A 16,292-nucleotide genomic window follows, 5' to 3' on the forward strand; every position below is an offset into this window, starting at 1 on the left:
CGTATCACTAGCAGTCGAGATGACAGGCATCTTACCCGCATGGCTGTAACAGATCATGCAGCCACGTCTCGATCCCTGAGTCAACAGATGGGGGCGTTTTCAAGACAACAACCACCTGCACGAACAATTCGACGACGTTTATGGCAGCATGGACTATCAGCTCGGAGACCATGGCTGCGGTTACCCTTGTCGCTGCATCACAGGCGGGAGCGTCTGCGATGGTCTACTCAACGACGAACCTGGGTGCACGAATGGCAAAACGGCATTTTTCGGATGAATCCAGGTTCTGTATACAGCATCATGATAGTCGCATCCGTGTTTGGTGACATCGCTGTGAACGCACGTTGGATGCGTGTATTCGTCATCGCCTTACTGGCGTATTATCCGGCGTGATGATATGGGGTGCCATTGGTTACACGTCTCGGTCACTTCTTGTTCGCACTGACGGCACTATGAACAGTGGACATTACATTTCAGATGTGTTACGACCCGTGCCTCTACCCTTCATTCGATCCCTGCGAAAACCTACATTTCAGCAGGATAATGCACCACCGCATGTTGCAGGTCCTGCACGGGGGTTCCGGATACAGAAAATGTTCGACTGCTGCCCTGACCAGCACATTCTCCAGGTCTCTCACCAATTGGAAACGTCTGGGTAATGGTGGCCGAGCAACTGGCTCGTCACAATACGCCAGTCACTATTCTTGACGAACTGAGGTATCGTGTTGAAGCTGCATGGGCGGCTGTACCTGTTCACTCCATCCTAGCTCTGTTTGATTCAATGCCCAGGCGTATCAAGACCGTTATTACGGCCAGAGGTGGTTGTTCTTGGTTTTGATTTCCCAAGATCTATGCACCCAAATTGCGCGAAAATGTTATCGCATGTCAGTTCTAGTATAATATATTTGTCCAATGATTATCCGTTTATCATCTGCATTACTTCGTGGTGAAGCAATTTTAATGGCCAGTAGTGTACATTAAAACTATACGTGTATTTATGTACATAAAGCGTGATTCAGCTGCCCCTGCCGATTCCTTTTATGCAACCCATACTACATCTCTATGAGGGAAGGTATACAGACTGTCAACAGCCACTGGTAAGGTGTAGGGTAATGAGGGCACATGGGCTGCTGGAGTGGAACGCTGTCCCAATTTGAGGATACAAAAACTTATTTTCACCACGTTAATTAAAACAGAGCACTGGTAAAAACGCAATGATTAATTAGTATTTGCAAATTGCGGTGATCTACACCGATTATTCAGTTGTCTAAAAGCAATGAGAATAATTCAAAATTTTTTTGAAGGAAAACAGCCTGTGGCCTCAACATAAAATTAATAAAAAATTGCTTTACACAAATATAACCGTAACATAACCACAGGTCTGAGCTCACTAGTCAATTATTAGGCCTTGTGAATATGGTAAATGACAATTTGTAAAAGCTATTATGTTTCAAACAAAATTCTCAGATAGCAAGATCTCGTAGATACGTGAATTAACTATTATGGAAAACGTTAGGCACTATAATGTGATAGCCTGAAAGATCTACACAGGAATCAGCACATTCTCGGCATTTGGCGTTCACATCGGTCGCGCGTCTCAGTGCCGTGCTGGAGAGCTGAAGTGACAACAACAGGCAGGAGTGCCTGCGCACACCAATTACGGCTTCTAGAACACACAAACCCAGTACTGATACACAGTTCACTAAAATACTGAAACCAACAGAAAAGCACTGGGTAGCGTCAAATGCAGGATCGATGTTAAACGTTATAGTGTGACAACCGCAGTTGCAGTTGAGGCAATAGTTCATTGCACAGTCTCCAATGATGTGAAATTTCACTTGATAAATTTATAAACCACAATTAGTTCAAGGTGATAATGACTAGACAATCCACACACAACCTTAAATACCAAAGCACCGTTTGACGCCGCAAAACTGTTAGTATTAAAGTTTCCAACAACGGAGAAGTCTGCAGTTCCAATTTTAATTAGCGGCTGAAGTTTTATACAGAGAATAAACTTTGATTCATAAAATTGACCATTACATATTAACATATTAACAATATTAACATATTAACAATATTAACATATTAACAATATTAACATATTAACAATAATAATATACATATTAACAATAATAATAAAAAAGGAACCGCCGAATATCGGCTACACTTGTTATACAAGATAAATGCAACGGAACCACGGCACAGCGCAGTCACATGAGCTTGAAATGCCAAGTATCCCGGACCCACGTGCAAGTGGTTTAAGGAATGACTAGCGAAAATCACAGTGATTACACGGAGCAATCACGTCCAAAGTTCGACCACAAATGGGTCACCTTTTAAAGTTAGTCCAGGAGCTCGCTGTTACATGCACGCCAGGGTAATCTCCCGCGCTCGCCTCAGGATTCGAGATAGACACGACTCTCAAACAGAGCCTGTCTTGACCGGTGACTGCTTTCGCACTCCAGTTCTGCTCGCTGCCAGTCCCAGGCGCAGGAATGTTAACACCGAGCGTCCTCGCAATACACCAAGCGCCACTGACTACTCGCGATGCTCCGTGCGCTGTCTTCCCTCTGTCACTGCCGCCGACCGAGTCTCCGTCACTGCCTCTGGACGGCTATCTCCTCGCGAGCCGTGGCCGTCGTAAATAGAGCGCGCTAGCCAACCAGGATGCCGCAAAGCGAGTAACCTTGATAGAGGAACTACCCTGCCAAGAGCATCGTAGGAAGTCACGGCTGAGCCACGTAATAGATATAAATTCCCTCTCAGAGATTTGGACGACTGCTAGCGTAAAGAAATCATACTATAACAAATAGAAGTGAGAATTCACTATCAGTAACAAGGTATTTTTCGACAAAGATACACCTTACGTCTACCATGTCTATCCAACTGTCTCCAGTCTTGCTCTGTGTAATTAGCCCTGCAGTCTCATAGTATTTGGTTGTGTCTGTAAGTTTATTCCGTTTATAGTATTCAGTCTTCCGCAATGATTCATAAACGTTGCCCTATTAAGTGTGTTTCAGCTTCAGGAACAACGATATTAACAGGAAGTATCAACAGGAGATATCAGAATGGGAAGTGTGGAAGTAGCGACTACCCGATATATCACCTCTGAAACACTTAAGAAAGATTAAGTACCATAAATGGAATAAATTTATAGAGACATACAAAACCTGTATGACTACACGGGTAATTAGACGAAGAAAGATTGGATAAGTATGGCAGAAGTAAGGTATATCTCAGTCCACTAATACTGTATAGCTCATGGCCAATTCTCATATTTTTTACAGTATGATTCCATATGCTAACAGTCGCCCAACGTTCTCAGAAGATTACATAAAACGAATCGTAGGCGGAGCTGAATAGCCTCTATAAATTGTCGTACACCCTCTTGGCACAGTGGTCGCTAGGGAGCTCTGTAGGTGGTTTATAACTGGTATTAGGCAGCCGTGCGACCCTTCAGGGCTGGCGTGAGTCGTAGCTGTGGAGTGATGTATAATTATGTTTCAGTCGGTTTCCTGTCAGTGTAGTAGCATGGGTCGACGTGACAAAATGGTAAAAAAGAGATGTCGTGTTCGAGATGATCGTGACCACATTGTGAATATAGTAATCCGATTTGTTTGACAATTAAAGCAGTCTGACCAAATCGTATACAATTGCTCTCGTGTGTCACACCGTAAGGTCAGTGGTTGTAAATAGTCAGTAACCAGCAATGACATGTGACGCACGTCACGCCTTGTCAAAGACAATGTTTAAAACCCGTCAGGAATTGCTGCTGTCAGCGCACGAGGGAACATCTCAACCCACTCCGATCGAACTGCATACGATGGACATTTAGAGGCACGTATGTCGCAAAATGCCATTCTTCACAGCGCCACAGAGAGCTGCACGCATTCTGTGAGCCACGAAACATAGTAACAGGACAATAGCTGGCCCATGAGGCGTTCCATTCACATTGTGTAGACAGTGTATGAGGACAAACTGAAAAGTAATGCCTCACAATTTTTTTATGCTGTTCTCAAGATCAGCTGATTTATTAATGTCATGCTCATTACTCGAGCGAGTTTATTACTTTGCTGAGCTAGAGGAATCCGAATTATTGTGTGTAGCCTAGCGCTTTGTGGCATGACTATGTGGGTGAGTGAGAGGCCCTCAGAAAACAGAATGTAGCAAATCGAAGAGTTCATCCACACGTGGATCACACTCTTCTTCAGCACGATGACCCCATACCACACACGAGTATTGCAACAGTTGCAACGACCTGACGCCTTAGGTTCGCTGTTAACGATCACTCTACATACAGTCCTGACTTTCATCTGTTTCCAAAACTTAGACGCCTTCGAGGATTTTCATAGTGATGTAGCGATGCAGGCGGAGATGAGGTTATGGCTCCGTCAATAAATTCAAACATTCTACAGTGACGATATCAATAAACTGGTCTCTCGTTGACAGAGTGACTGTACAGAAATAAATATGTAGATATAAAGAAAAATACGTAGAATGTTAATAACGTTGTTTTATTTAAAGAGCTGTAAGGGTTTTTGTATTTCAAAGCGGAGGTGTTTATCTCATGTTTATCGAACTATGACTTGTGCTCGCTTATCCAGGATTTCGTGAGCGTGAAACAGGATGTTCATTTCAGCATTATCTACGATCAAGGGTGTGTGCTATTCTCTACATCTCCATGATTAGTAATTGAAGACTCCCGTCTTCCAGGAAGGCTGCAAGCCGTATTCACAGAACTGCTTACAGTGCACCACGATTTACAAAATAAATCTTTCAATCTGCAGAGGAGTAAAGACTGATTTGAAATTTTCTATTTGAGATACTGAGTGCCATATAGGAGCTGAAAACACAAATTTTGTATCTCCATGGCAGTGCTCTTACCAGCTGAGCAATCCAGACGCGACTCATGATCCGCCCTCAGAGCTTTGTCTGCCAGCACCTGTTTAGGCCCGGATCTCAATTCTGGGGAAGTATGGCTCAGGAATAGCTTTTTGCTTCGCAAATATTCGCAGAAAAGACGAAGAGGGTTTATGTGTAAATGTGGCATATGACAAACAAGTTGCATTCTGTAGTCTGCATAGTTTTAGGTCTGTGAAGGTGACCATCATTACCTGAGTATCTAATAATTAAATTACATAGAAACAACGCGTTCTTTTGAACCGTCTCATCTCTTAGTAGGGCTATTAACATACACTTCGATTATCGAACAGGAATCAGCTAAGATTGCTCTGCTACTTCTTGATAGAATACTACCCAATTCTTAAATATTTAAACACAAATCATTCCTATCCTAATCTGTGAATAAAAGGAGTAAATACTTCGGAAATAAAAATTCTGTGTAACGTTCAGAAAGCAACATATTAATAGAATAACAGAACATTGCAATTACGGAGCTACACTGCAACGTTTTCATAGCTGTCGTATTTTACAGTAGGATGTGATGTACAGAAACAAGTCACAAGAGCAGCCAACACATTGCTCCACTATTAATGCAACGATTGTGTTGATGTCAAGTTGCGGTAGCAAAAATGTTTCGTTTGTGGATATCATTATGTTACAACTTCAATGAATAAGAACACTTTGCACGAAAGGTGAGGTTCCAAGATCGATTCCCATTGCCGCACAACCTTTTTCAATGTCGTAATAAATTCATACCAAGATGTTTAATTGAATCGGGCTTGCCTACGATTTAGAGAATAGAGGTACTGGCTGCTGCTCTTCATCACATCTGTAACTGCAAAAAGAACGTAGCCAACTTTGTAGACTTGAATCTGTCATCTGTGTTCAATGTTTGTCGAATAAAATAGTCAAATTTCAGTTAAAACTGTGGGTTCGATTACGTTGTATACGCTGTTTTCAGAGCTGTGTTCCCTTGCATTGAATGTTGATGTAAAACCTATTGTAGTTTTAGCTACATGGGGTTCTAATTTCTAAATATTGTCTGTACTTACCAGCATGATCAGAAGAAGATTCAAATTTATTTTAATTTTAAAATCAATAAAGCTTGTTAGTAACTAAAGTTTATTAACAATTAAAACTTAATAATAACGCTAAGGCTTATATAATGTGTATTGTGTGTTATGGATTACTGAGAAAGCTACATGGGACAGTAAACCTGGTTTACTACTGTTTACATCATTTCTTTAGACTATGTTCTATGACACACACGTAAGTGAATGTATGTGATTGCACTGTTTCGTAACCAAGTGTGTTTCTTTCATTCTACTACTTTTGGAATAAAGTTATTTGCATGCCTTTTGAAATACGGTTAACTGAGTCTTTGTGCTCAAGTTTTTCGCAGGAATCTTTAAAATGTTTCATTTTCATTTTGGAGAGGATTTACTTCGTATTTAGCTGTGTGCACTTAAATAATCCCGATCACAATCCATCCGACAATAGTTCTATAAAACGATACGCCCACTTCAAGTGTCGTTGTGGTCGTGGAAGGAAGAAAGATTAGGACTTATCGTATCGTCGACGACAGGATCATCGGAGACCGAACACAAGTGCAGATATACAGGGATGGGGATGGAAATTAGACTTGTCTAGGTCAATGAATTTTTGCTGAAATTTGTTTAGAGAAACAACGGAAAACAATTAGAACTGATAGTCAGGAAATTGAATCTTGTGTCTTCCGAGTTGGACACCAATGAACTTTGAACACGAGGCTCCATAGCTCTGGCACTGTACTGCAAACCCGCTTGTCACAACGAAGGCTCCATTGCGCCCAATTTAGAGTACTCGTAGCTGTATGTAAGGGTTTCATCGTTAGCAACTGCCAACTGCCAGATTCTGCTACGTATATGTATACAGAACACTTGTGCTTCAGTACGATCATGCAAGAATCATTTAATTTCGCCCAATATTTTAAAAAAATAACTTGTTTCGCCAGATAAAAGGGAAAAGTCCTTACATTGTATCCCACTGGTACCTACACTCTGAAGTGATGCATGTCTTAGTTCATTTTTGAAGTCTCTGCTAACTGCCGTATTTATTAACGATCGTAAATGCATTCGAGAAAGCTGCTGCCAATTCATGTCATATGTAGATGGAGAGGTATGAATCGATATCTGGTGCCGCTGTCTTTATTTCGGTGTTCCTGTGTAGACTATGGCAACTCTCTCTCTTGAATTTATAAAAACCCGTCGTTAAAATTATGACAGTTTGATGTGTTGATACACTGGAAAATTAAGAGTTTGGAGCAATCCAACACGTCCATGACGCTCGGAATAAAACATCCGGACTGGATTAACAAAAAATTTTCAGTTAAACGGACACTAGTTTTACAATTTTTGCTGAGGTACAACCATTTACAAAACAGGTATCCATTCGAGACAATGTCTTATATCCTTAGAAACCTCATTTGTTATTTTCGCACTTACGGTGCTGTTAACGAAATGCCGACGTTGATTGATACAGAATTCATGTCTGTTACAGCCAGTCAAAAAAGTCTCTTTCCTTATCATATTATCGGCTCAAATGGCTCTGAGCACTATGGGACTTAACATATGAGGTCATCAGTCCCCTAGAACTTCGAACTACTTAAACCTAACTAACCTGTGGACATCACACACATCCATGCCCGAGGCAGGATTCGAACCTGCGACTGTAGCGGTCGCTCGGTTCGAGACTGAAGCGCCTAGAACCGCTCGGCCACACCGGCCGGCAACGTCTTATTATTAAATCCTTGGTAGTGCGAGATCTCTTCACACATTTTCCAAGTAGATGATTAAATTAATAGATACCAATAAAGTTTAAAAAATGACAACTCCATTTGTATTATCGCGAAATAAGGAAAAGAGTACCACGGACACAATATGCGGGTTGTGACGGCCATCATTAAAAAAAAGCGTTTTACTTTGCGGCTAGATTTCACTCTCAGACTTTCTCCTCTGAATGGGAAAATATTTTGTTGCCATCCACGTACAAATGGAGAAAATATCACTGTAATAAAGTAAATCATAGTTTGCATGGAAATATGTAAGTGTTCGTTTTTCCAGTCCGCTGGAACCGTAAGGAAACAGAGTGAAAGTGATTCGATCAGTCATATGCCCCTTGCTTCAGTGTGATTTGCAGAGACGTGTTGCGTATGTAGATGTAAATTTTGATTTCATTGGGTATAAAATTCTCGCGTAGCCATCATCACCAAACTCAATTACTACCTCCTCTGAAGGAGCACTGTTCTTCTGCTTGTCTATGGAAATTTAATCTCAAAAGCACCACTTGCTTTTGAATCGTTTGATATCTGCTCAGTACAATAAATAATTAACATTATGCAGTTTGAAATCGTTTTTCGAAAAAAATTCACACACCATACCCAATTCAGCTCTACAACCACATTTCAAATCTCTTTTAATTGTCTTCCTTTTCCCAGTCTAATTGCGTAAAATATTAAAGTACAAAATGTGTCACCCATGAAATCTACACATCAGATAACGTAAACAAATTAATCTGAGATATTTATAAAAATGTAGACACGAAAAGAATATTTCCATCCCATATTATTTGCGGATTATATTCTTATTCCGCATTTGATATTCACGCACAATATTCTATAACTATTTGTACGAAAATCAAAAATTCCTTGGCATTGTACAGTGACTAAATGTAGAAACGACACAAGGATAAAGAGAAGATCTTCAGCCGCATGAGAAATAAGAGAGTTCTGGGCTGCAGAAACCCCAGAAGAGCGCAGATGACTGCCGATGTATTTAAATTGGTATTTTAACCTGCCGCACGGAGAGTCAGCGAGCGCTGTTATCAGCGGGTCCATAGGCCGTCGTGGCTGCATGCAATGCCTCTGGAGGGGCCGGATACGTTTTATTTATTGTGATCCTACTAAAGGCTGGAGTGGGCAAAAGGAAGGTAACCGCAGCCGCTGTGGGACATTCGTGTGGCCGGTCGCCGGTGCCTGTGAGTGCGGCAACCAGCAATTCCCACTACGGCAAGTTTGCTAACCCCAGCTCTCGAGCCCGTCTGAACCAATAAAGACTTCCGATGTTCGATAGGTCTGCCGAACATAAAGCAGAATTCTCAAAGCGGACCGTCTTTATACATTCCGAAGAAACAAAACGCATGTAAATATCTTTTGCTATGTCTTTCTGATTCTTTCAGCTGTGTATTTATGTGTCGTCCTACAGGCCGTTTGCTATTAACTCCCGTAACATTTAACTTTAGAAACTGCAATGCACGTATTTGTTTCGGATTTACTGTCCTGCATTAAAGATGGAGCGTACATTCGAGCTGGGCATGATTGGAGAAAGAGTTTTGCCATATCTTCCTAAAAGTAACCATCCTGGCATTCTGCTTTGAAGCACTGAAAACATTTATGGATACCCAGAAAGGTATCTGAACCAGATGACTCTGGTGCATTAAGATTCTGAGCCAGTCAGAATCGCTAAGGTCTTTGTACGTCGAAAACCGATTAGATTAGATTAGATTAGATTAGATTAGATTAATACTAGTTCCATGGATCATGAATACGATATTTCGTAATGATGTGGAACGAGTCGAATTTTCCAATACATGACATAATAAAGTTAATTTAACAACATACTTAAGTTAATATAACAACTTCATTTTTTTGTGTTTTTTGTTTTTCTTTCTTTTTTATTTATTTTTTTAAATATTTTTTTTTTCTTTTTTTCTTAATTTATATCTAAAAATTCCTCTATGGAGTAGAAGGAGTTGTCATTCAGAAATTCTTTTAATTTCTTCTTAAATACTTGTTGGTTATCTGTCAGACTTTTGATACTATTTGGTAAGTGACCAAAGACTTTAGTGCCAGTATAATTCACCCCTTTCTGTGCCAAAGTTAGATTTAATCTTGAATAGTGAAGATCGTCCTTTCTCCTAGTATTGTAGTTATGCACACTGCTATTACTTTTGAATTGGGTTTGGTTGTTAATAACAAATTTCATAAGAGAGTATATATACTGAGAAGCTACTGTGAATATCCCTAGATCCTTAAATAAATGTCTGCAGGATGATCTTGGGTGGACTCCAGCTATTATTCTGATTACACGCTTTTGTGCAATAAATACTTTTTTCCTCAATGATGAATTACCCCAAAATATGATGCTATATGAAAGCAATGAGTGAAAATAGGCGTAGTAAGCTAATTTACTAAGATGTTTATCACCAAAATTTGCAATGACCCTTATTGCATAAGTAGCTGAACTCAAACGTTTCAGCAGATCATCAATGTGTTTCTTCCAATTTAATCTCTCATCAATGGACATACCTAAAAATTTGGAATATTCTACCTTAGCTATATGCTTCTGATTAAGGTCTATATTTATTAATGGCGTCATACCATTCACTGTACGGAACTGTATGTACTGTGTCTTATCAAAATTCAGTGAGAGTCCGTTTACAAGGAACCACTTAGTAATTTTCTGAAAGACAGTATTGACAATTTCATCAGTTAATTCTTGTTTCTCAGGTGTGATTACTATACATGTATCATCAGCGAAGAGAACTAACTTTGCCTCTTCATGAATATAGAATGGCAAGTCATTAATATATAATAAGAACAACAAAGGACCCAAGACTGACCCTTGCGGAACCCCATTCTTGATAGTTCCCCAGTTTGAGGAATGCGCTGATCTTTGCATGTTACGAGAACTACTTGTTTCAACTTTCTGCACTCTTCCAGTTAGGTACGAATTAAACCATTTGTGCACTGTCCCACTCATGCCACAATACTTGAGCTTGTCTAGCAGAATTTCATGATTTACACAATCAAAAGCCTTTGAGAGATCACAAAAAATCCCAATGGGTGGTGTTCGGTTATTCAGATCATTCAAAATTTGACTGGTGAAAGCATATATGGCATTTTCTGTTGAAAAGCCTTTCTGGAAACCAAACTGACATTTTGTTAGTACTTCATTTTTACAGATATGTGAAGCTACTCTTGAATACATTACTTTCTCAAAAATTTTGGATAAAGCTGTTAGAAGGGAGATTGGACGGTAATTGTTGACATCAGATCTATCCCCCTTTTTATGCAAAGGTATAACAATAGCATATTTCAGTCTATCAGGGAAAATGCCCTGTTCCAGAGAGCTATTACACAGGTGGCTGAGAATCTTACTTATCTGTTGAGAACAAGCTTTTAGTATTTTGCTGGAAATGCCATCAATTCCATGTGAGTTTTTGCTTTTAAGCAAGTTTATTATTTTCCTAATTTCAGAGGGAGAAGTGGGTGAGATTTCAATTGTATCAAATTGCATAGGTATGGCCTCTTCCATTAACAGCCTAGCATCTTCTAATGAACACCTGGATCCTACTATATCCATAACATTTAGAAAATGATTATTAAAAATATTTTCAACTTCTGACTTTTTGTTCGTAAAGTTTTCATTCAATTTGATGGTAATACTGTCTTCCTCTGCTCTTGGTTGACCTGTTTCTCTTTTAATAATATTCCAAGTTGTTTTAATTTTATTATCAGAGTTGCTGATTTCAGACATGATACACATACTCCTGGATTTTTTAATAACTTTTCTTAATATAACACAGCAGTTTTTATAATTTTTGATAGTTTCTGGGTCACTACTCTTTCTTGCTGTCAGATACATTTCCCTTTTCCGGTTACAAGATATTTTTATACCCTAAGTAAGCCATGGTTTGTTACAAGGTTTCTTACGAGTATATTTAACTATTTTCTTGGGGAAGCAGTTTTCAAATGCATTTACAAAAATGTCATGAAATAAATTATATTTTAAATTGGCATCAGGTTCACGGTACACCTCATCCCAGTCTAGCTGCTGTAGGCTTTCCCTGAAATTTGCAATTGTTAAATTGTTGACTGAACGTACTACTTTGGAGGACTGTTTAGTATTGCTGTATGGAGCTATGTCATATATTGTAACTAGCTGTGCACCATGATCAGAAAGACCATTCTCAACAGGCTGAGCATTTATCTGGTTAAACTTATCTTGGTCTATAAAGAAGTTATCTATCAATGAGCTGCTATCCTTTACCACCCGAGTAGGAAAATCAATAACGGGTGTCAAATTGAAAGAACCGAGTAATACTTCAAGGTCATTTTTCCTATTACCCTCTTTCAGAGAATCTACATTGAAGTCCCCACAAATAATAATTTGCTTCCCCCTGTCTGACAGATAGCACAACAAGGAGTCCAAATTTTTCAGAAATAGATGAAAATTTCCTGATGGGGACCTATATACAGTTACAATTATATATGTGCCTTTATTTAATTTAAGCTCACAGGCACATGCTTCTATATGATTCCCTACACAAAACTTTTTTGTTTCTATACTTTTTGCACAATGATAACTTTTGACATATATGGCAACTCCTCCTTTCTCCATATTTTCTCTCATTACATGTGCAGAGAGCTTATAACCACTTACATTTACCTTATCCATATCAGTAACAATGTGATGCTCAGACAGGCATAGTATATCTATTTCATTCTCAGCTTCTAAATCTTCCAAACAAACCAGAAGCTCATCTACTTTATTCTTTAAACTCCCAATATTTTGATGAAATATACTTACATTATTTTTAATTATACTTTTATGAGAACCTTTCCTTATTCTAACATTTGCAGTACTCTCCTGTCTGAGTTTCTCATTGTGCTTAGGCCTAGTTCCTATACCAGTGGTCACATGGTGTTCAGAGAGGCAGATTATGTCAGTTGGGTTGGGTGACTTTAGTTCATCAATGCAATTACCTAGGACTGAGATACAACTTGGTGGAGATAAAATTTCTGGTGATTGGTGAAAATTTATAATTGATAGCTTTGATTGGTGATCCAATGTGCTAGAATTGTGCTGTTGAATTTCTTTCCTAAACTGAAGATTTGTTTCAATCCTGACCTCTCGCAGAACTCGACATCTTTCTGTCTTACCTATCCTAAAAAAGGTGCTGCTCCAACACCTGTAACCACTGGTATTTTACCATTCATGGCAGTGCCTCCCCCCCTTAAATTTCCTGCTATTACCCCAGCCAGTTTCCCCTTCCCTTTCCTGTTGAGATGTAGGCCGTGCCTGGTATAGTCCCACCTACTGAGATAATCAGCAGGAACCACACCAATATGAGCACCCGCACCCGACACAAGCAGCCATTCCAACTCCAAATTAACTCTCCCAACAGAAGAGTTCAAATGAGGCCGGTCATGACGTCTCAGGACAGATACAAATTCAACATTGGTGTGTCTCGATGCCGACGCAATCTTTACCAGGTCACACTCTATACTGTACCCAGGATCTCTGTCGATGCTGTTCCCTGGCCCTCCCACAATAACCACGGTGTCTTCCCTGGTAAATCCTTTACAGAGTGAACCTAAATCCTCTGTCACCTGATCCAGACTAGCACTTGGTTTGAAAAAATTTGTGACCTGGTATTCTGGTCCTAATTCCTCCTGCAGAAGTTGGCCTACACCTCTGGCATGAGAACTGCCTAACAACAAAACTTTCTTCCTTATCGATGACTTTCCTACATTCTTTTTCAATTTCCTATTGAAAGTTTGTTGTGTCCTGTCTACACCTACCTCTGCTTGAGGCTCATCAGTTTCTAACTGAAGCAACAGGTCAAACTTATTTTTGACATTCACCACAAAACTGTCAGACTTAGTTCCAGGCCTGTTCCTTCTGCTACCTGTTGCCACTTCCCACCTCTCTTTGCCCTTCTCCCTCCTTAACCTGTCCACATCTTCCCTAGCCTGATCTAGCTCAGCCTGAAGGGCAGCAATTTTCCCCTCCTGTTCCACTATCTTCCTATCTCTGCTGCAAATCCTACATAACCACTGATGAGCCTGATCCACTTTCCCAACACCCACGCCACAGCAGTCCCCCCAGTGAAAAAAACTACTGCATCCATTACACCAAACCCCGGAACTAACAATTCTACGGCAAGTCAGGCACTTCTCACTCATGGCAAAAATAATACTTTAGCTAGAATAAATCAATTAAATTACCGAAAATCAAAAAAGACGTTACAAGAATTAAGCCTATTCACAAATGTATATAAGCAAGTTTCTGATTTAAAATTCCGCTGGTTTTCTGAGATCTGAATAAAAACAACGAAGGTATACGCTATTTATTATATATTTCACTCGATGGAATGAAAAAAGGGCAATTAAACGAGATACTTTAACTTTGATTCTCCAAAAACGTTACGAGAATAGGCCTATAAACAAATGTATATAGGCAAGTTTCTGATATAAAGTTACGCTGTTTTTCTGAAATCTGTATTAAAACAATGAAGTTATACGCTATTTACGGTAGTTTACTTATTTGTTACCGAGAAACTAGTTAAATTACCTTGAAACAAGAAACAAACACGTTTACAAAATTTAAGCCTAAGCACGACTTCGCGAAGTTACGATCTTTTCGTGTTTTCTGAAAAAATACGCAAATAAAAGTCAAACCTTTAACGGCAAGACTAAACGATACACTAATGCAGGTATTTAATTTGTTGTCAGCGTTAAACTAAATTATATTCCTGTCTAAATCACTTAACTTTCTGGAAATGGTTTCTGGCCTCACTTACTCGGCGGCCATCTTGGAACAACAACGCCGATTAACACCCCCTCTAGACATTATGACTTGTAGTACCAAATTTCGAGTTACCGACGTCGGGCTGACTGTTCATACGCTCGTTCGGCGCAATAGGTATACCGTTCTTTCGTTCCATGTCGAAACGGAATGGGCTAATATTAACTTAAGACGATGATTTAGCTAGGACTTACTTTCTGTTGGGCTGGAAAGTCACAAATTAGTGAACGCACATTTTACCTATCAACATGATCTAATTTCGTATTCTTACGTCAATTCAAACGTTACCGTTCCATAAACGCGTGGCTTGGATTAAGATTCTGTCACATCAGTAAATGATATACATTGAAACTTCAGGATTCGTTGATTAGCATTTCCAGATGTTTGACTAAGCCCAGACGTGTCTCCCATTTTCCGTCCAGCGTCGAGGTGGAAGATAGGAAAATTTTTATTCTTCTACGTTACGAGGTATTTTATTATTACTTTTAACAGTATCATGAAACTATCGGAAAGTATTTGTATAATGAAACCAGCTATAATAATCATTATAGCGTACCCTGACTTTTTTTAACTTTTTTAGGAGCTGTTTATACTTTATCTATATATTCTTATTCTCAATATGGTAATTACTATTCTCGAGTTTATACTTGTTCTCTCGGTTATTTTCGGTAGTATCATCGTTTACTTTTACACTGATTGCATTTAAATATTCGTGCGACCCGACACAGTAGCATGGTCACATACTTACAATTAATATACTCGTACTAGTGGCAACGTTGCTCTACAGTATACTGAGATAACAAAAGGCGTGGGATACCGCCTAATACCATGTCGGACCTCCTTTCGCTCGGCGTAGTGCAGCAACTCGGCGTGACAAGGACTCATCGTGTCACTATAAGTTCCCAGCAAAAATATTGAGCTATGCTGGTTCTATAGCCGTCCGTAACTTCACGATTTTGTGCAAAAGCTCTCGATTACGTCCCATAAAGGTTCGATGGGATTCCTTTCGGGTGATCTGGGTGGCCAAATCATTCACTCTAACTGCCCAGAATGTTCTTCAAATCGATCACGAACTCTTTTGGCCCACTTGACGCATTGTCATCCACAGAATTTCAGTAGTTGTTTGGGAACATGAAGTCCATGAATCTCTGCTAATGGTCTCTATGTAGCCGACCATAATCATTTCCACCCAATAATGACATGGTCCTGAGCACCTACTCCATTACATGTAAACACAGCCCACTCCATTATGCAGCTACCGCGAACTTGGCGCACTGTGTTGTTGACAACTTGGGTTCATGGCTTCGTGGGGTCTGCGTCACACTCGAATACTACCATCAGCTCTTACAAAATAAAATCGTGACTCATATGACCAGGCTACGGTTTTCCCATCGTCCATGGCCCAATCGACATGATCGGAGCCCGGGAGAGGCGCTGGAGGCCATGTCGTACTATTAAGAAAGACACTCGTGTAGATCGTCTGCTGCCATAGCTCATTAATGACAGATTTCTCCGCACTGTTGCAACGGATACGTTTTTCGCACGTCCCATATTTATTTCTGCGTTTATTTCACGCAATGTTGCTTGTTTGTTAGCACTGACAACTATACACAGTTGCCGCTGCTCTCGGCCATAAAGTGAAGGCCGTCGGCCACTGCGTTGTTCGTAATAGAAAATAATTTCTAAAATTTCGTATTTTTGCCACACTGTTGAAGCTGTGCATCTTGGAATATTGAATTCCCTAACGATTTCGGGAAT

The sequence above is a fragment of the Schistocerca americana genome, chromosome 2, assembly GCF_021461395.2.
Source record: "Schistocerca americana isolate TAMUIC-IGC-003095 chromosome 2, iqSchAmer2.1, whole genome shotgun sequence".
NCBI classification, from domain to species: Eukaryota; Metazoa; Arthropoda; class Insecta; order Orthoptera; family Acrididae; genus Schistocerca; species Schistocerca americana.